This window comes from Gorilla gorilla, chromosome 3 (assembly GCF_029281585.2).
Source record: "Gorilla gorilla gorilla isolate KB3781 chromosome 3, NHGRI_mGorGor1-v2.1_pri, whole genome shotgun sequence".
Lineage (NCBI taxonomy): Eukaryota > Metazoa > Chordata > Mammalia > Primates > Hominidae > Gorilla > Gorilla gorilla.
The window spans coordinates 33620472-33642848 of record NC_073227.2 but is presented as its reverse complement, the minus strand read 5'-3'; the positions used below and the strand labels follow the sequence as shown (position 1 = coordinate 33642848).

At 45.3% G+C, this 22377-nt stretch overlaps 1 long non-coding RNA gene across 2 annotated transcripts in view; it reads right to left on the bottom strand.

Moving 5' to 3' along the window:
- Positions 1-18638, bottom strand: part of LOC129533246 (uncharacterized) — a 43362-nt gene extending 24724 nt beyond the window's left edge. For both annotated transcript variants that reach the window (XR_008679321.2, XR_008679320.2), the window contains exons 1-2: positions 18002-18638; positions 14250-14306 (exon numbers count right to left, since the gene is read on the bottom strand). This is a non-coding gene — a long non-coding RNA (uncharacterized lncRNA). The remainder of the gene's footprint in view (positions 1-14249; positions 14307-18001) is intronic.
- Between the last annotated feature and the right edge of the window lie 3739 nt (positions 18639-22377).

Genomic DNA, 22377 nt, shown 5'->3' with positions numbered 1-22377 from the left:
ATCCTATCTAATATCCCATGAGGGTCTCCAACTTCAGCAGGAGCTAAGAGCCAAGAGTCGTCTGGGAGATGACTTTAGTTTCTTTCTCTCCTTTCTTTTTTATTGTGTGGTGAAGAAATAAATCATAACCTGACGCCTAAAGAGGATTTCACCTTTGCTCTTGGTTGGACTCTAAATCACATTAGGACAATTAAAAAACCACAATGAGAAACATCTTACACCAGTCATGATGACTATTATTAAAAAGTCAAAAATAGGCTGGGCATGGTGGCTCACTTTGGGAGGCCAAGGCGGGCGGATGAGGTCAGGAGTTCAAGACCAGCCTGGCCAACATGGTGAAACTCCATCTCTACTAAAAATACAAAAAAAAAAAAATTAAGCCAGGCATGGTGGCAAGCACCTGTACTCCTACCTACTTGGGAGGCTGAGGTAGGAGAATCTCTTCAACCCGGGAGGTAGAGGTTGCAGTTAGCCGAGACCATGCCATTGCATTCCAGTGATAAGAGTGAGACTTTGTCTCAAAAAAAAAAAAAAGTCAAAAATAACAGACATTGGTGAGGATGCTGAGAAAAGGGAACGCTTATACACTGTTGGTGGGAATGTGAATTATTACAACCTCTGTTGGAATGAGTATAGAGATTTCTCAAAGAACTATCATTTGATCCAGCAGTCCCACTACTGGGTAGCTACACAAAGGGAAAGAAATCATTATAACAAAAAGATACTTCCATACATATGTTATCACAACACTATTCACAATAGCAAAGTGATGTGGGTTGATGTGGAATCAACCTAAGTGTCTGCCAACAGATAACTGGATAAAGAAAATGTGGTCTATCTATATATATCAGAAGGAATAAAAAAGAATAAAATCTTGTCTTTTGCAGCAACATGGGTGGAACTGGAGGGCATTATCTTAAGAAAAGTAATTCAGAAAGTCAAATATTACATGTTCTAACTTGTAAGTGTAAGCTAAATAATGGGTACACATGGATATGGAGAGTGGAATCATAGACATCGGAGACTCATCAGCCTGTACAATATGGTGAAACCCCATCTCTACTAACAATACAAAATAATAGCCAGGCATGGTGGCGTTAGCCTGTAATCCCAGCTACTTGTAAGACTGAAGTGGGAGAATCACCTGAGCCCAGGAGGCTGAGGTTGCAGTGAGCCAAGATGGTGGGACTGCACCCCACCCTGCATAACCAGAGTCAGACCTTGTCTCAAAAAAGAAAAATAGTAAGACACTGGAGATTCAAAAAGGTGGGAGGGTGGGATGGGGGTGAGGGATGAGAAATTACCTAATGGGAACAATGAACACTATTCAGCTGATGGTTATACTAAAAGCCCAGATTTTGCCTCTATGAAATATATTCATGTAACAAAACTGCACTGTCTATAAAAATAAAAATAAATGACTAGATAAATAACATTGGGGAAAACATTCTTCATGGAGTTTTAAAATTCAAAACAATACATTTTTTTCCCAAATAGATTGTAGAATCTTTGAGAGAAGGAACTATTTCCCAGTTGTTTTGATATGCCTCATGCAGTCTATTAAATTACCTGTGACAGGCAAACAGGGCTTCAACATTCACTCAGCAAACCTTTCTTGGAGGTTGCACTGAGCACCATCAATTCAGTGAGATCCTGGGAAATGAAGACCAGGGCATGGGCTCTGCCCTAAAGGGTTCTCCCCTCCATTGTCTCCCATCTTTGTGGAGGAAACTGATCAGATGGATCCAAAAATCCAAGCTCGCCTCCTACCCTCACCCCACGGGAGGCCAGGCTCTATCCCTCAGTGAGGATTGATAGAATACAAGCAGAAAACTGGCATTCTAATAGAAAAGACAAAATGCTCTAAGAGCATCCTTGTTGATACGTGGGATCCTGATTAGAGTCCTCAGTGAAGCTCCCCAAAGGCAACATATTACTCCTGCCATGTACCATATGGGAAAACTAGGAGGCAGTGGCTCAGATACCAGAGTCCCGATTACTGGGGGCCTCTAGCGTAGCTCATTCATCGTTGATCCTTTCAACAAATGTTGACTTATTACCTATCATGGGCCAAACACAAACTTGACTCTGGAGGCACAAAAATGAAAAGCTGGCCGGTTGCAATGGCTCACACCTGTAATCTCAGCACTTTGGGAGGCCGAGGTGGGAGGATCACGAGGTCAGGAGTTCCAGACCAGCCTGGCCAACATAGTGAAACCCCATCACTACTAAAATACAAAAAACAAACAAACAACAACAACAAAAAGACAAAAAAAAAAAAAAAACATGAGAGGCTGTGGTTAGTGAGAAGAAAAAAAGAATACAAGCAAGGCCAGGTGGGATGGCTTGCACCTGTAATTCCAACATTTTGGGAGGCCCAGGTAAAAGGATCACCTGAGCCCAGTAGGTTGAGGTTTCAATGAGCTATGATCGTGCCACAGCCTGGGCAACAGAGTAAGACCATGCCTCTTAAAAAAAAAATCATGCAAGCAAACAATTATGCAATATGAAAATCCCTGGGAAACAGATGGGCCAGATAGCAGAGAGATTGCAATAGAGGTGCAGGAGGCTTCAGACTCTGGGGCTGTGACAGAGCCTAGCACAAAGAAGGAATGCTATAAACATTTGTGGGAGAAAAATGAGAAATGAGTAGTCAGTAGAGGAGTCAAAAAAAATAAGGAAGAGCTTTATAATTCCCAAACATTGGATTTGAAGGATAGGAGGTGATTGGGTCATTCTGGCATCTGTGAGGGAAGCAGGGAGGGAGTATTTGGGGAGGGGAAAAGCTGTAGCTGGGAGACAGGTAAAGAGGGCATTTATTATAACAGGGAAGGTGAAAAGGGCTAAGGTCTGAACTAGGGCGGGGCAGTGTTGACGGAGAAGAGGGGGACAGATGGGCGAGAGATTTAAGGGCCAGAATTGACAGCATTTGGTGGCTCATGGCATGTAGGGAGTAAGGAACAGTGAGGACTAAGATAAGACCCTGGATATGGCCATGGAGGAGGGAGCCACTATGATCCTTGACAGGACACGTTTCTAGGTAGTGGTATGGGAACAAAGGATAGCTTGGGGTGCATTCAAGAGAGAACTGGAGGACAAGAAGTGGAGACAGCTGCTTCCAGGAGTTGTGTTAGGAGCAGAGACATAGAGCCACAGCTGGAGGCTGCTGGGGTCAAAATCAGGTCTATATCTTAAAGTTGGAGGATTTTATAGGACACGTGTATGTTGATGGGAATGAGCCAAAAGAGGGAGGGAAACTGGTGATGCAGGAAAGAGGAAGCCCCTGCAGGGTGAAGGCAAGAAGGACTGGCCAAAGAAAGAGTGCAAAGAAGTCATGGGTGGGGAGGCAGAGAGTGCAGATGTGTGGACAGGAGGCTGGCAGGAGCATGTTTTCTGTTGGTGTCTATTTTCTCAGTGAAACAGAAGGCTACATTATGAGCTGAGAGTGAGGATAGGAAGGAGGCGTTGGAGGTCTAAGGAAGGAGGAGAAGGTATGTTAGAGCATACCAAGAAAGGGAGCAGGGCCTGAGCAGTGACAACCAAGAGAGGGAGCAGGGCCTGGGGGGTAATGCATCCAGAATGGAGGAAAAAACACTGAGCCAGGTGCCTGCGGTGCCCATGGATGCATGTGGGAATTACCAGGAGGTCAGCAAATGACAAGGACAACAAGAGTGCAAGGGGGCAGGGTATTGTGGAAATGGGCAGAGCCCCAGTGGAACTAAAAATCCCAATGAGGAGCATGGGGAATATACCTGCTCTAAACTGGGTTGTTGAATGCAGAGAAAGAAGCTCCCTCCTCTCAAAAGAGCTGCAGGGTAAATGAGGTCCTCAAGCTAGAGTCTGGCTTCCCTTCGGGTTGGGAGGTGGAGAGTTGAAGGGAGGGTCAACAACTGGGGAGAGACTCCAGAGGCCACCATGGGAAATGTTGGGAGTGAAGTCAGCAGTTATGGGAAATCCATTGACATGTTCCTTTCTGATTGATACAAAGGATGCTTTCCTTTCCACTTTTGCAACCAAAGCCAATATATATCTGTTGAATGAATGATATGAATGGAAGAGTGATAAAATTATAAAAGGGGTGGGTCCTGGGTCATCAAGGGTCATTGCTATGGTTTGAATATGGCCCCCAAAGTTCATGTGTTGGAAACCTGTTCATGTGTCACATCTCAATGCAACCATGTTGAGAGGTGATTAGGCCATGAGGTCTCTGCCCTCACGAATGGATTGATGCCATTATTGTCAGGGTGAGTTCATTACTGGGAGAGCATACTTTTTATAACAGTGAGCTCGGCCTTCTCTTGATCTCATTCTCACTCCCTTTTGCCCTTCTGCCTTCTGCCACCGGATGACACAGCATGAAGGCCCTTGTCAGATGCCGATGCCATGCTCTCAGACTTCCCAGCCTCCAGAACCATGGGCCGAATACATTTCTATTCACTATAAATTATCTAGTCTGTTAGTATTTATCAAATGGACTAAGACAGTCATTTAATACCCTTTTCCTCCTCAAACTAAGAACTTGTCCCCAAATAAACCACAAAGCTCTAATCTCTCCCTCCTCAGGAGCACCAAGATGAGGCAAAACTGCGTCTGCCATTGATGTGCAACTATCCCCCTCTCTCCATCCCTCTCTACACATACACAGGGCACCAAGTCTTACTGAAAAAAAAAACTCATCCAGACACAGAAACTGAGAGCACCTCCTTGCCTTCTTTGCTGGAGAGCAGGCTAGGTATTTCCATCTGAGAAAATACACAAATGTCAAGAAAGAACCAAGCACTGACAGCAGCAAACACAATGAGAGTGACTATTTACATAGTTCCATCAGGCATTAAGATGGTATTAATTTTCCATCTACTTCTGGGTTTTAAATGCCTAACCCCTGTCCTCTGTCTCCACCTTATATAGCCGGAGATTTTCACTGTGTCTAAATCTTATTTGCATCTGCCACCCTTTATTTCAAATCACTGAGACCTGGGGCCACTCACATCCTCATAGCTTTGCTCTGTGTGCCACAAGCATGACGCAGCCTTTCCCTAGCCAAGCCCTGGCAAAGAAGCAGCACACAAGCACCCCAAGAGAAAATAAGTTCTCTCCAGGCTGCAGGATAGGTGCCAGATTCCTAAGTTTATCAGCAAAGCCCAGGTGTCCTCTTTGCTGCCTGGCCAGTTGACAAAAGCAAAGAAGAGTGTTAGCCATGGTTCACAATCATCCAAGAGGCTTTGGAAAGAAGAACTGGTACTGCAGTTGTCTGATTGTCTACACCTAACATATAGATAAGGTTCTGCTGTCACTGCTCTTCAGAGGAAGGAGAATCAAGTGATCCAAGCCACTTGGCGTACTCAGAGGAATCAGGAAAAGCAAGAACAGAGAAGTCCATTCTTCTCACTGCAAGAACTCCCAGGTTCTGGGGTAGGTGGATTGAGTTCAAATCCTGACTCTACCATCTGTGTGATTTTGAGCAATGATCTAATTCCTCTGAGCATCAGTGCTCCAGCCTGTAAAATGCACATGTTAACTGCACTCACCTACTCACTGCTCAGGGTGGTTGTAGTGATTCCATTGTTAATGCAAAATAAGCTTCAGACACCAAAAGGGAGATATTCAATCAATGTCAGTCTCCCTCCTTTTCCTGGTACTTTGTATTTATGATGACTCTAAACATCACTGATGGAATTTGAGTGCAACCACGCTAGAAGTAGGTTTCACATAAACTGAGGCACCTCCTTGGTACATAGGAGACAGGAAATGATGGCATAGGAGATGAAAGAAATAGCTCTCCAGGCCTTTCAGGGGTCCTCTAGCAGGCAAACAAGGCCCTTGAAGATCTGCCTCAGTTTCCTCTTTCTTTAAATTTTTTTTTTTTAATCGGGCAGCCTTCAGAATCACAGCAGATTCAGAGAGACTCCAGCTTCCTCTCAATACACTTTGGCATCCCTCGCACTTAGTGACTGGGTTCTCCTGAAGGCCAGTGCCCTTTCAGACCTCTAAGCCTTTGCATATGCTATTCCCTCTACCTAGAAAGCCCTTCCTTCTCTTCTTCACCTGGACATCCCCAACTCATTCCTGAGAACTAAGCTCAAGGGGCTGTCTTGCCTCCAGGCATCCTTCCTGGCCCCAGCAAAGCTGGGCTGGGTGTTCCTCCTCTGTGCTTTCTACTGTCCCAGTGCCCCGTGGAAACAGGATCATTACATGGCTCCTTGCTGCTCCATCGCTCCACCAGACCAGTAGCCCTGGAGTCAAAAACTGGGCTTCATTTACATATTAGCATTTCCAGTGTCTGGCACATAGAAGCCACCCAATCCACGTTTGGTTCAGTCATTCGACAAGTATTTACTGAGCAGCTGCTATGCAAAGCCTGACACACGGATATCATGGCAAACAAAAAGTCAAAATCCCTACCATCATGAAGCTATGTCTAGGGGACAGATGATAAAAATGGAATCGAATAAGTATATTACAAGTCAAGTGCCAAGAATAAAAACTATCTTTGGCTAGAGTCACAGAAAATAATAATAACAATAATAATAATAAATAAAAAATAAAGCAGGGAAACAGGGATAGGAAATGTCTTGGGGAGAGGGGACAGCTATTTTATGCAGGATGGTGACAAAAGGCGGGAAGACAGGTGGGCATTTGCACGCAGCCTGGAGGAGGTGGGAATGGACGTGTGGACATTTGAGGGACGCACACTTCCCAGATTCACATTCCAGCTCTGTCACTTATTATCAGTGTTTTTATTTATTTATTTATTTATTTATTTATTTATTTATTTATTTATTTATTTTTGGAGACAGAGTCTCGCTTTGTTGTCCAAGCTGGAGTGCAGTGGCACGATCTCAGCTCACTGCAACCTCCGCCTCCCAGGTTCAAGCGATTCTTCTCCCTCAGCCTCCCAAGTAGCTGGGACTGCAGGCGCCCACCACCACGTCCAGCTAATGTTTGTATTTTTAGTAGAGATGGGGTTTCACCATGTTGGCCAGGCTGGAACTCCTGACCTCAAGTGATCCGCCCGCCTCAGCCTCCCAAAGTGCTGGGATTACAGGCGTGAGCCACCGTGCCCGGCCCTGTGTGATTTTTAAGGACATCTCCTAACCTCTTTATGCCTCAGTTTCCTCATCTGTTAAATGGGAATAGTAATAGTACCTACTTCATAGAATTGTTGAGAGGTTTGAAATTGTGGTAAAATTTTTGAAATTGTGGTAAAATACACAAAATTTACCCTCATGACCATTTTTAAGTGTACAGTTCAATGGTATTAAGTACACTAAATTGTGCAACCATATCCATCTCCAGAATTCTTTTCATCTTGAAAAACTGAAACTCCATTAAACACTAACTCCTCAATCCCACCCCATCCCCGAGACCCTGGCAATGGCCATTCTACTTTCTGTCTCTGTGAGTTTCACTACTCTAAGTACCTCGCATAAGCAGGATCATATAATATTTGTCCTTTTGTGACTGGCTTATTTCACTTAGCATAATGTCTTCAAGGCTCGCTCATGTTGTGGCACGTTTCAGAATTTCCTTCCTTCTAAAGCTGAATAATAGTCCACTGTAGGTAGATACAGTATATTGTTTATCCATTGATCTGTCATGGACATTTGGGTTGTTTCCCACCTTTGGGTTATTGTGAATAATGTTGCTGTGAACATGGTGTACAGATATCTCTATCTTTAATTCTTTTGGGTATATACCCAGAAACGGACTTCCTTGGTCATATGGTAGTTCCATGTCTAATTTTTTGAGGAACCAATTACTATTCTCCACATTAGTGGCACCAACTTACATTTCACCAACAAGGCACAAGGGTTCCTATTTCTCCACATCCTTGACAATTGTTATTTTCTTTCTCTTTTTCTGTCCTCCTTTCTTCCTTATTCCTTTCTTTCTCTTTCTCTCTTTCTTCCTTCCTTTGTTCTTTCTTTCTTTCTGTCCTTTTCTGTCTTGCTTTCTTCCTCTTTTCCTTGCTTCTTTCTTTTCCTCTCTCTTCCCTTTTCCTTCCTTCTTTCATTTTATTTATTTATTTATTTTAGAGACGGGGTCTCGCTATGTTGCCCAAGCTGGTCTAGAACTCCCCAGTTAAAGCAATCCTCCCATCTCAGCCTCTCAAAGTGCTGGGATTACAGGCATGAGCCACCAAGCCCGGCCTCTTTTTCTTTATTTCTGTCTTTCCTTCTCTTCCTCTCTTTCTTTCTTCCTGTCTTCCTCTCTTTTTCTTTTTTTGTCTCTCTCTGCCCTTCTTTTTCTCCTTCCCTTCCCCTTCCCCTTTCCCTTCCTTCCTTCCTTCCTTCGTAGCCATCCTAGTAGGTATGTGTTGAAAGGTTTTGGTGAGTTATTTATTTATTTATTTATTTATTTCTGAAACAGGGTCTCACTCTAGTGCCCAGTTGGCATGCAGTGGTGCAATCACACCTCACTGCAGCCTCAACCTCCTGGGCTCAAGCAATTCAAACTGCAGTATCACCTGAATCAGAATCACTTCAGACAATTGTGTAAAATGCACATTCCTGGGCCTCAGGACAATGGACTCAACAGCGGGAGCCCAGAAATTGGTATTTTTTACAGATACCTCCTGGGCCTCTTCTGTACAGAGAAGTTTGAGAAAGGATAGGCTAAAATATATTTTCTGAAGGTGCCCATCTCTCTTCCCAAGGGTTCTCTGTGGCCCTGAGAACCCCTCTGTCCCCAGGTGGGGAGGATGGAGACTTCAACACAGCCTGTGGAGGAGGCTGTGAAGGAGGAAACAGCCCAAGAACGGACATTTTGGGGCCAGGAGGGAGCCGAAGGGCTGGCGCAGTGGATGAAATGGAAACTACGTCAGAGGGTGGAAAGGGGGCCTCGGGGCAGAAGCCACGTGACAATTAGGAAGAGAAAAGTGGTTGAGAGAGAGGACATATGCAGGCGAGAGGGAGCAAAGAGCCTGTTCTGGGGAGGAACAGCTGCTGGGAGTCAGGACGAGGGCAGCCCCAGGGAGAGTGGCCTAGTGGAGCCAGGGAGACCTGCCTTCAACCCCAGCCCTACGGCAGACCAGCTGTGCAGCACTTGGTAAGTCACTGTCCTTCTCTGAACCTTTGTTTTTCCAACTCTAAAAAGGGGCAGATAATAGTGCATGTGCTTCCTACTTGGCAGAGCAGCAAATGACAGGAAGGATATGAAATTGTAAAGGGCTTTGGCAGCTTTAATTCCAGGGCTAAGGGTGGCAGAGGTGTTATTATCAGTGCCAGAGCACAGCATGGGTCTGGAGAAACCAGAGGCCAGGAGGCCACACAGCACGTGCTCAGGAATACAGACTGCAGCCAGACACCTCTCACTTTTTTTTTTTTTTAAAACAAGGTCTCACTCTGTCGCCCAGGCTAGAGTGTAGTGGTGCAATCATGGCTTACCACAACCTCTGCCTCCTGGGATCAAACGATCCTCCTGCCTCAGCCTCCCAAGTAGCTGGGACTATAGGCATGTGCCACCATGTCCAGCTGATTTTTGTATTTTTAGTAGAGATGGGGTTTCTGTTTCTCACCCAGGCTGCTCTCAGACTCCTGGACTCGAGCGATCCACCTGCCTAGGCCTCCCAAAGTGCTGGAATTACAGGCATGAGCCACTGTCCCCAACCTCCCCAACTCCGTAAGTGTGGGCTGTGTATAGTGACTTCCTTCCAAAGAGCACAGTATGAAAATGGGGAGAAAAGAGTAACTTTATAGTAGAGAAACCTGACAAACATTACATCAGCCAGGTGATCAGGGTTAACAGCAGCCAGGTGATCAGCATTAACATCAGCCAGGTGATCAGAGTTAACAGCAGCAGGGATAAACCATGTTGGGGGTGTGTACGCTTCATATACTGTGGTGTGGTGAGAGGGGGACTTTCCCTCTGGGATCTCCCTCCTAAAAACCCATAACCCCAGTCGAATCATAAGAAAAATCTCAGACAAATTGTAACTGAGGGCATTCTACAAAATACCTGGCTAGTACTCCTCACAACTGTCCAAAAACCAAGGAAAGTCTGATACATTTTCACAGCCAAGAGGAACCTACAGAGCCGTGATGACTATGTGGTATTCCAGATGGGCTCCTGGGGCAGGAAAGAAACATTTAGGTAAAAATTAAGGAAATCTGGCCGGGCACAGTGGCTCACGCCTATAATCCCAGCACTTTGGGAGGCCAAGGTTCCCTGAGGTCAGGAGTTTGAGACCAGCCTTGCCAACATAGCAAAACCCTGTCTCTAGGAAAATACAAAAATTAGCCAGACATGTTGGTAAGCGCCTGTAATCCCAGCTATGTGGGTGGCTGAGGCAGGAGAATCACTTGATCCCAGGAAGTGGAGGCTGCAGTGGGCCGAGATTGAGTCACTGTGGTCTAACCTGGGTGACAGAGCAAGACTCTGTCTCAAACAAACAAAAACAAAACAGCAACAAAAAAACTAAGGAAATCTGAGTAAAGTATGGGATTTAGTTAATAACATTATAATTAATAATACTGGTTCATGAATTGTGACAAACATACCTTGCTAATGTTATATGTTAACTACAAGAATCTGGGTGTGGAGTATATGGAAACGACACCAGCTTCACAACTTTTCTGTAAATCTCAAACTATTCTAAAGTTAAAAGGTTGTTTTTTTTTTTTTTAAGTACATTTCATTTTAGGAAAAGAAAAAAGGAATGGCATTTAACACTCAGCTTGGAAGAGCCTTGAGCAGAAGCAGTAAAATGAGGCTCATCTCCCCAGCTATTTCCCTCCAGGCGCATTTCTGGCATTCCCCTGGTTGGAAAAGAGAGTGAGAAAGTGGGGCTTGAGGCCAGGGTGTGTGAGTGGGAACAGCACAGGGAAAACGAAGCTCTCTGAGTTTCATTTCATCATCTGCAAAATGGAAACAATGAGGGTATCTAGGATTCAATGTGGTCACGTAAGTACACCACATAGCACACTTCCTGGCACATGAGTGACAGCTTGTAGCTAACATTCCCCTCTCCCAGAAGGCCAGGAGATTGGGCAGGTTCAGGACCTGGGCAGCAATAATGAAGTTGCCATGTTGTGGTCCTGCTCAGGGCATGTGGATGCCACGGGGCCAGTAGAGCCAGGAGAGCTTCAAGGGAGAGCTCTTCAAGTTTGGTCACCCCTATGGAGCAGGCTTCCAGTCCTCTCTGCCACCTCCTCATTGTGGGACAGTCCCACTGCCTTGCCTCTCTAGAGCATGATTTTCTTCTCTGTAGAAGTGAGACATTTGGACTATGGAGGAGTTGGTAAGGGGAGGGCAGGGTTTGGGGACAGACAGAGCTGAACTCCAATCCCCGCTCTTCCACCAGCAGTGGGACCCTGAACAAGCCTGTTTCCTCCTTAGTGAAAAGAGGGTGTTAATATCAAGTTCGCAGAGTTTCTCAGGAGAATTCAAGCAGACGGTGTTGCAGTGCCTTGCCCAGAGTAGGTCCTCAAAAACTGTCAGTAACCTTCCCTCTTAAGGATTTCCTAGCTCTCGAGTCCTCAAAAACTGAACAGTAAGTTTCCTACCCACCAGACTGGCCAAAAGTTACACATTTTGGCAACACTAAATGTCTGGTGAGCAGGCAGGGCCACAGGAACTGTTCCACAACACTAGTGAGAGTTTATGTTGGTATTGATCACTGTGGAGTCCAGTTTGGCAACATATAGTAAGGCTGGATATTTGCAGATCCCTTGACCTAGGAATTCCACTCCTAGATACACCCTCTAGACACATTATAGCAAGAAGACAAGCAGACTGGTAGGAAAGTGTTAACTGAAGTAACAGCACAAACTTAAAACATCCTAAATGCCCACAGCATAAAAATGAATACATAACTGGTGGTGTATTAACCTGGTGGAATACTCTAGACTTCAGACTTGAACTGACTGAACTGCAGCTCTCTGTATGAAAACAGGCAAATCCCCAAAGCATAACGTTGAACAACAAAAAGGGTAAGTTGGCCAGGCATGGTGGCTCACACCTGTAATCCCAGCACTTTGGGAGGCCAAGGTGGGCAGATCACCTGAGGTCGAGTTCGAGACCAGCCTGGCCAACATGGTGAAACCCTGTCTCTACTAAAAATACAAAAACAAATTATGTATGGCATGGTGGCAGGCGCCTATAATCCCAGCTACCTGGGAGGCTGAGGCAGGAGAATCGCTTCAACCTGGGAGGCGGAGGTTGCAGTGAGCTGAGACCAGGCCATTGCACTCCAGCCTGGGCAACAAGAATGAAACTCCATCCCAAAAAAGAAAAAAAAAAAGAAAGGGTTAGTTGCAGAAGGCTGTCTGTATAAGGACATAATCATTTGTAATTTATATGTATACATATTATATATTATTATATAATAACAGCTTTATATTATACATTAGGCATGAACTTTAAGAATACATACAGTAATATAACTATTTATGGAGAGAGTATTTGTAGTAATAAAATAAAAACATGCCTGGAAATAATAGCCAAGTTCAGAGGGAGGGAAGAAAGAGAAAGAATTGGGGAGGGATACACAGGGGACTTCGATTGTGTCTATAACAGGTTCTACTTTTAGAAAATAAAATCTGAAGAAAATATGGCAAAGTGCTAAAATGTCCTAAACCTAGGTATCAGGTACATGGTGCTCACTACATTACTGGCTGAGCTTTTCTGCTTGCTAAAATCATGCACCAATTTTCAAGGTCTCTAATATTTGATGAATTTCATTCCGGGACCCTTGGGCGCAATATTTTAAACCACCCTTTAATTAACGAACTTGGCTTGCTTGGCTGTAAACACTTTCCACCTACTCTCAAATCCTGCCCTGCCCATCTGTAGGAAACACTCTTGGGGCTCTCACCCCACTTCCCTGAAATCTTGGAGAGTCCCCTTGGTCCTCACCCCACTTTTCTGGAATGTTGGTTCCATTGAGTGTCTGTTTCCGTTTGTTTTAGGAGTCATCTGACACCCAGCCCACCCCAGGAACATTTTGCATACTTCTCCCTCACCCCTGGAAAGGCTTTGAGTGCTGTCACTGGACCAAAGAAAACATTGTTTTTCTCACCAGGTGACTCTTCTCAGTCACAGGTACCAGGAAGCCTGAGGACACTTGCCAGAATCAAAGGCTTTCCAGAAAGGTCATTGTTACCAGGCCACGCCCAAAAGGGGAGACACTGTGTCCATCAGCTGGGGGTCTGCTGGGGCCTCTGCCTCATCTGCACCCTCAGGAGGTTTCTGGGGGCTGCTGCCTGCCTTTTTCAATAGCAAAAACCAATTCCAGCATTTTAAGAACTGTACAAGTGGGGGCAGAGAGCAATCATCCCTCCAAGTTATTTCTCCAAATCCACACTAAAAAAGCACTTCAGGAAATATCTAATAGCTTGGTCTTTGGTCCTGATCAGAAAAAACAAAATCATCTATCATTTTTCTATATCAGAGGTCCCCCCCACCCATGCCCACACGCATGCAGTTCTCCTCTGCCTCCTCCAACTCTTTCTAAACATGAAATGAGAATTCATTATCTCCATGTGGAATTCTGGGAAGAATCAATGGAAAGGTAGGACGGCAGGCAGGTGGCTGAGTCTGTCTTGGTCTTGCCACCTCTCAACACTGGACTCCACTCACCATTCCAGAGGGCACCTTTGCAAGGGTGTTCCCCCTCCTAGATTTCCACACTGAACACCAACAGGGGCTACTCTAAGTGCTGGCCCGATGGCAGCAAGTCAGGCAAAGAACTCTTTGCCCTGACAGTGCTTACCCTCTAGTGAGGAGAGAGATGATTTAATAAGCAAACAAATAATCACATCATATAATTGCAGGGAGAGACGTGTGCTAGGCAGAAAAGCAAAGTGGGAGAATGAGAGAAAGAGGGCTTGGGCAAGGAGGCTAATACCTCGTCTGTAGGATGAGGAGGCCTCTCTAATGAGGCAGTTTTGAGCACAGGGGACATCTCAGCACAGGGAGGTTAGGCATGTCTTAAGAAGAGGGACCTAAGAGGAGGCTATGGGAGGTGCAGGTGGCAATTCAGCCAGGGGCAGACTATGTCACACACCGTGCTGTGAGAGGGAGGCCATGGCTGCCATTTACAGAAGAAGAAACAGATGGTCTAGGTGGTTATCGGGTTCACCAAGACCACACTGCCAGTTTGTGCTAGCTGAGCCGGGCCATCTGACTCTGAGAGCTATGCTTTGAGTTACTCCCTTCCATCTCTCAGTCCAGGACACGTACCACGTACAGGTCCATGTCCCTTACGCACAACCCAGCACTGGCCGTGGGCTGGAATCCAGGATACTCACATTTCAGAAGGTTCATACAGTGCAGGCACAGCATCATCTTCAACACTCCTGGGAGATCTGGGATACAGAGCACACCACAATTAAACATATTCATATTTATGCAGCAAACTTAACGATCTTTACACTCAGTATGCTAAATAAATAATAGCTCAGGACAGGTGGGCTTTTGCCACCAAATCCAGGGCACATGCCAAATTAGTTACTAAAACAAAATAACAACTTTTGGTTCCCAGAGCCTCCTGGATTTCCACTAAAAGCACTGGGGACACCATTTTAAATTCTGAAAATGATGGCTCTGTGAAGACAGAAGATGGCAGAGCCAACTGGAAACCAGATCACGCACATTTATATCTTGGCACGGCCCAGACTATGGGAAAAGCCACCAAGGGGATTGGAACGCTGAGATGCAAACTTCCTCCTTGGCAAAGGAGACAACAGCAGCTCCAGAGCTGTTGGCAACACGCAATCAAAAGATGACATGGAAGTCCAAGTCCAACAGCCAAGTTAAAAGGGCAACTAGTTAGAAAGGTGGAAGCCCAGCTCTCAAATGAAGCTACCACATTTCATTTCAGCTCTTTGTCTTGTACTCTTGCTAGACCTGGGTTGGGTTTGAAAACATGGCCGGAGGCAGAGAAGTTATAGGTGGGAGAGATAGAAAAGCATCTTAATTTAAACTAAAAAAAAAAAAAAAAAAGAAATCACCTTGGCCAGGCATGGTGGTTTACGCCTGTAATCCCAACATTTTGGGAGGCCAAGGTGGGCGAATCACTTGAGGTCAGGAATTCGAGACCAGCCTGGCCAACAAGGTGAAACCCCGTCTCTACTAAAAATACAAACATTAGCCGGGCATGGTGGCGTGTGCCTGTAATCCCAGGTACTCGGGAGGCTGAGGCAGGAGAATCGCTTCAACCTGGGAGGTGGAGGTTGCAGTGAACCAAGACTGCACCATTGCACTCCAGCCTGGGTGACAGAGTGAGTCTCCAAAAAAAAAAAAAAAAAAAAAAAACCACCTTAGCATCCGAGTAGTGTTGCTGCCCCTCCTTGGAGTCTGAGTTAATTTGCATTTTTCAGAAGTGCTGCATTTCTCCAACGCTTCTGAGAAACACAAACCAATTCGGAGACTCCTGCCTGGGCTCCCCTTCTTCACTCTGCCTTACCCCTTTCTCCTGTGCCTCTTGGAAGAGATAGAAACTGAGGGCAATTCTGGCCCGATGGTGGCACTGTGGATGGGGAGTGGGACATGAAATCTAGGAAATATTTCAAAAGTATAATCCAGACTGGATACAGTGGATAAGCAAGAGAAAGGAGAAAGTGAGCCTTAAGCTTAAAACCCGGGCATCTGAACTGCGGTCTATCTTAACCAAATGCCAGAAAATTAACACATCAGTATTAACCCTCTTCAGATGACCCCCTGGAACCTCGTGCCGATGGTCATTTCCACCTGTTACACACTGCGACGTTCAGGGCCTGGGCCTGCTGTGCCTGTGTTTCAATTCTGTCTCACCGATGGAACTGTGTGGGGTTTCTTGGTGGTGTTGTTTTTTCTCTTTAACATTTTTTTAAAATTTGGGTCACATCTATTATATAAACTTGCCGTTTTAGGCATTTTTAAGTATGCTATTCAGTGGCATTAATTACATTCACAATGTTGTACACGCCATGTTCCTTATTTAACTTCAGAAAACCTAGTCCTCTCATCTGTTATGTGGGGGTAACAACAGCACCCACTTTTGAGAGAAACTGCAGGATTATCCGGGATAATCCAAGTGAAATGGCACAGTGCCGGCGTATAATTGACCCTCAAGAAATATTAGCTATTTTGTTGTTTTTGTTTTTGTTTGAGACAGAGTCTCACTCTGTCGCCCAGGCTGGAGTGCAGTGGCACAATCTCGGCTCACTGCAACCTCCGCTTGCCGGGTACAAGCAAGTCTCATGCCTCAGCCTCCTGAGTAGCTGGAATTACAGGCATGCACCACTACGCCCGGCTAGTTTTTGTATTTTTAGTAGAGATTGGGTTTCACCATGTTGGTCAGGCTGGTCTTGAACTCCTGACCTCAAGTGATCCACCCGCCTCGGCCTCCCAAAGTGCTGGGATTACAGGCGAGAGCCACCACACCCAGCCAATATTTGCTGTTTTATGCTTTATTCCACTTCCTCCTCTGTGTGCTCCCAGTTACACTGGCCATCTTGGTGCCCTCATCACCTCCTGCTGATGAACACCTCCCCCGCCCCCTCCACAGTGACCCCAGGCTCACCCTCCTAATGGGTAAATCACATCCAGTCTAGTTTCTGGCTCACAATCCCTCCCGCCTACTCATCATCCTCAGTGGACGTAGCCCTCTCACTTGAACGTACACCCACATCACCTGAAGGGTAGAATCACCTGGAGAGCGTGCTTACCACACATGGCTTGCTGAGCAGGGCCCTACGCCTCTGGTCTCTGATTCAACAGGTGTGGGTGAGCCTGAGATTTTGCATTCCTAACCCCTTCTCAGGTAAGGCTGATGCCGCTGTCCAGTGACCCCACTTTGAGAGCCACTGAGCTGGAGAATGAGGTATGCAGAACCTGATTCCGTACCTCATTACTCCGTGGCCACCACCCCTCCCCATCGGGAGGCAGCTCCTGCTGGGTTATTGCAATAGGCTCCTCACCAGCTTGCCTTGTTCAGCGCTTTCTTCCCTACAGTCGATTCTTAACACAGCTGTGAGTGATTCTTTTACCACAGAACTAGGATCCTGTTCTTCCTCTCCTTAAAATGCCCCAGTGGTGGGCCAGACATGGTGGCTCATGCCTGTAATCCCAGCTCTTTGGGAGGCTGAGGTGGGAGGCTGGCTTGAGCCCAGGAGTTCAAGACCAGCCTGGGCAACAAAGCAAGACTCCATCTGTACAAAAAATAAAATAAATATAATTAGCCTGGTGTGGTGGCGCACACCAGCTACTCAGGAGGCTGAGATGGGAGAATCACTTGTGTCCAGGAGGTAGAGGCTGCAGTGAGCCATGATTGTGCCACTGCACTCCAGCCTGGGAGGCAGAGGAAGACCCTGTCTCAAACACAAAAATCCTCCAGCAGTGTCCCATCTCATTTAGGATAAAACCTGCTGGCCTTACCATTTCCTCTGAGGTTTATTGATCTGGCCCCTGCACCTCTGCGCACCTTAGGGCCTTTGCTATTGCTGTCCTCTGGCCCCCCCATCCCACCACCACCCCACCCCCCACAATCCCAGATATTCACCCAGCCTCTTCTCTCACCTCACTCAGATCTCTTCTCAAATGCCCTGCCTAACCTAGATAGCAACTTCTTCCCTCTTCCTTCCTTTCTCTCTAGCTCCTTAACCTGCCTCACCTTTCTTTGTAAGCTGTGCTGTTATGTGAAATTACCTTGCTCATGTATTTGTGTACTTGATTATTGTCCATCCTTCCCTCGCCATTAGAATGTAAGACCATAAGGGCAAGGCTTGCATGTTGATCAGCGCCCACAATGATGATGGCATATCGGAGGCACGCAGTCAGTGTTTGTTGAATGAATAAATGACACCCTAACTTCCTAATATGGCACATCATCTCTCCATGATCTCTGCCCACCTCTCTAGCCAGACTTCTTGTTCCTCTCCAGAGAACACCCCAACCACACTCAACCTGACTTACAAGTCGGAGGAGGTGACCCAATCATTGACACCTCCAAGCTTTTGCACACACTGTGCTTTTGTCTGAAATGCCCTTTCCTACTTTGTCAGTCTAGGGAATGACTTACCCATATTTTCAGTTGAACTTGAGCGCCACCTCCTGATGAAGCCTGCCCAGGTTCCCACAGGCAGAGCTAAGCCCAACCCCTACACCTCTCATCTCATCTAGGTGCTTGTCCATCTGTGTCCTCTCCATCCACTCAAGGGCAAGGGCAAGGTCTTCATCTTGCATCTGCGGGAGCTGGCACAGAGCCTGGTTCATGGTACATGCCCCAGGAATATTGGCTGAATAAAAGAAACAATGAGCAGAAATCAGCCAGACCCCCTGAGTTTTATTTCTCTTAATATTACCCGTAAAGTGACAGAAATGATAATGCTAATTATCTTTAAAGCAATGCCTGAATATATGAAAGAAAAGTGAAATTTTCTTTTTCTTTCTTTTTTATTTTTTTTTTTGAGGCAAAGTCTCACTGACTCTGTCACCCAGGCTGGAGTGCAGTGGCATGATCTTGGTTCACTGCAACCTCCGCCTCCTGGATTCAAGTGATTCTCCTGCCCCAATCTCTGAGTAGCTGGGATTATAGGCACCTGCCACCACGCCCAGCTGATTTTTATATTTTTAATAGAATTGGGGTTTCATCATGTTGGCCGGGCTGATCTTGAACTCCTGACCCCAGGTGATCTTCCCAATGTGCTGGGATTACAGGCGTGAGCCACTGCGCCCGGCCTGAAAAGTGAAATTTTCTAAACTTTCCAGGATGCTCTTGAGGCTCCTGACCCCCAAGTACTCCCTCATAGCTTGTGGGAGCCCAGGCAGAGGGCCAGGAAGTCCAGGGAGTGGAGCAGGCACCAGGACCCCACCAGCTTCCTAGCAGAGCTCCACCTGAGTGTCAGGCAGAGGTGGGAGTGAACCCCATGGGAGGGGAGGTTTCAGGCTGACCCAGCTGACTCTAGGATTGAGCTTTTTCCTCTAGGAGAAACACGCAACATCCTCTGCCTTGCCCTCCTCCAGGAATTGAGAAAATGTGTGGGGACACTGCTTTCTTATCACCGCGGAGTTGTCTTAAGTTGAATTTTCCCAGAGAAGTTAGCAGCATTAGTATCAGTAAAATGAATGTGCTGAATGTTCAACTTTTTCTTTTTTTCTGTCTGTTTTTGGTCTTATCAGAAACTCCAAAAATAAACATTCTTTCTCAGGCTTGACCCTCACATGGCCTTGGTGTTCCCCTTCTAAAGAAATCAAACGCAACAATGGAAGGGCTTTGCACAGCCCTGGCCACATGGCTCCCCTCCAAGGCAGGCCTGTCCTCTGATGGACGTAGGCGGCCAGCCAACTTGTGATTTAAAAGTTGGCACTTCATGTAATTGCACTACAGAGAAAAGAGATCCTGGTGGGTAGACACAGGCTCTGGATTGTTAGAAAATTACGTTTCTCATTATAAATTGTGATTTTAAAGGTAATTGTTTCACTCCTAAAAGAGGGCAAAGAGATAACAAGACTAATGGACAGATGGGCAAAGACTAGGATGATGATGGTAGTGGTGGTTATGTTGAGGAAGAAGATAATTTTTTAAAATCAAGAGAAGTAGTGTCAAGCTTAGTGCTTTTTTCAGACCTACAGATGTGAAATCAAAGTGGCAGGCACCATGGGGATCTTTGCTAACGATAATAGAGGCCCATCTGATGCCCAATCTAAGGTATGGCTCCCTCTAGTGGTCAGAGGAATTTCTGCATTGGCTCCTTCACTTGTAACAGACGCTCAGGCTCCAGCTTTTGATGCAAGCCAGCCAGGAGTTGAGACTTGGTCACTGGGTTTCCAGGGTGTAATTTTTCCCACTTTCACCTCCTTCCCTATCTTCCATGGCCTCTGGCTCCCAGCCCTACAATTTTCCAAGATCTCCTTCTATAGGTCCCAAACTAACATAAATAATAATATTGATTTGTCCAGTAACCTAAGGTTTACAGTTTGCTTTTGCATCAATTATCTGAATCCTATCCTTGTAAGGTAGATGTACCCATTTTATAGGCAAGCAGATTAAGTCTCAAAAAGGTAAAGTGACTTGCTCAAAATCACACAACTAGTTAAATTTAGCACTGGGAGTTAAACTGGTATAGTCCAAGCCCAAATCATGAGCTTTTCCATTTACATTGCAGCAGCCTTCAAAAGGGGGAAATTATGTGGTTGATTTGAAATACAGAGAAGTAGAAAAATGCTATGAATTTCATCATTTTCATAAACATCACACGGGGAGAAAATGTACTTAAATGAGACTTGCCTCTAATCAAATATGTGACCTTGGCCCTGAGGGGCTGATTCATATAGGTTCAATAGTACTATAATCTACAACTTGATTGCAAGGTTAAGGTCTACTAAAACTGGTGGTGGGGGTTAGGAATTCAAACGGCCTAGGAAAAGCAATAGCCTTTCTGTGAGCCAGGCTGGGACACACTCCCTAACATATTCCTTACTTGTTCCAGCATACCTGAGCAATAGAGAGCCTCCCTGCAGGCATCCTGTCATACAAAGGGATTTTTCAGCTATGGACATCCCAGAATAACATACAGTGACTCCAGAATCATTACTTGCAGGTACCAAAAGTTTTCAGTAAAATGGTGAATCCCAAAGTTCTCCCTGGTTTACCTTTGCCTATCTCTAGCCTTCATCCCTTCCTACTTCCCCAGGCAAGACCCTTAAATAGGCTCTTCACAAAAAAGGATTTACAAATGGCCAATAAACATATGAAAACATGCTCAACTTCATAAGTCATACGCAAATGCAAGTAAAACCACAATGTCAACCCACTGCACACCAAAGAGAATGGCTAACATGAAACAGACAGGTAATACCAAGTCTTGGCAAATAGATGGTGCAACTGAAACACTCAGACACTGCTGGTGGGAGTGTAAATGGTGCAATCATTTTGAAAAAAACTGTTGTCATACACCTTATGACCCACTCCTAGGTATATACTCAACAGAAATACTTACACATATCAACCAAAATAAAGGTACAAGAATGTCATAGCAGTTTATTCCTAATAACCTAATAATGAAAACAACCCAATACCCATCAACAGAATAGATAAGTAAATTGTGGCATATTCAGACAATGGAATATGATAAGGGAATTAGAATAAACAGATTGTTGTTACACACAAGACAGATGGATCTTACAAAGATAATGTTGAGAAAGAAAGTAAACACACAAACACAAAAATACATGTACAGTGCGGATAAGTCTACTTATAGGAAGTTCAAAGCCAGATGAAAGTAAGATATGGTCAGCATAGCAGTTATCTTTTGAGTGGGGGGCATAAAGTGGGCTTCTGGGATCCTGATAATATTCTGTTTCTTGACCTGAGGGTTGTTCACCTGGGTGTTTTCACTTTATGATCATTTATCAAACTATATTGTGACAATTTGCTTCCTTTTCTTAATGTATGTAATCCTTTGATAAAAAGATTTTAAAACTCTATGATTTTAATAGAAATACAGGATGAGTATTTTTAAAATCATGGTGGATTGGAAATGTATGGACAATCTGGCATATTTTCAGGTTGGCTGAGTAGCCTGGCTGATGACTAGAGTCATTGGTAGCTGGAAACAGCTATGGTACTGCAAATAGGAGTTGAAATAGGAGTCAAAACACAGTGCAGATGGCAAATAGCAGGAACAGCATGTGGCTGGCTGTTGTTGGTCCAGACCATGCCTGCACCTGCAGATATCAATCACTGTTATGAGCCTCATCCAACATAAAGGAAGACTTTCATAGACCCAAAGAAGTCTCTGCCAAAGCAGATGCCTGCTGCCCATAATTATTCATTTGGTATCCATCTAGCAACCTATCCAATGCACTGTTTCTCAAACTGGGGCCTGAGGATGTTCCAAATGTTCATTGATGGAAGATTCTTGGGGGCCTATGAACTGTTTCCTGTAAAGGAGGCCATAAATAACTTAAGTTTGACAGTATGGAGATTCCTCAAAGAACTAAAAATAGAACAACCCAGCAATGCCACCACTGAGTATCTACCTAAAGGAAAAGAAATCATTATACCAAAAGATACCTGCACTTGTATGTTTATGCACTATTCACAATAGCAAAATCATGGAACCAACCTACATGTCCATCAGTGATGGACTGGATAAAGAAAATGTGACATACACACACACACACACACACACACACACACACACACACAGAATACTACACAGCCATAAAAAATGAAATCATGGCTGGGCGTGGTGGCTCACGCCTGTAATCCCAGCACTTTGGGAGGCCAAGGCGGGCGGATCATGAGGTCAGGAGATCAAGACCATCCTGGCTAACACAGTGAAACCCCGTCTCTACTAAAAATACAAAAAATTAGCCGGGTGCGGTGGTGGGCGCCTGTAGTCCCAGCTACTCAGGAGGCTGAGGGAGGAGAATGGCATGAACCCGGGAGGC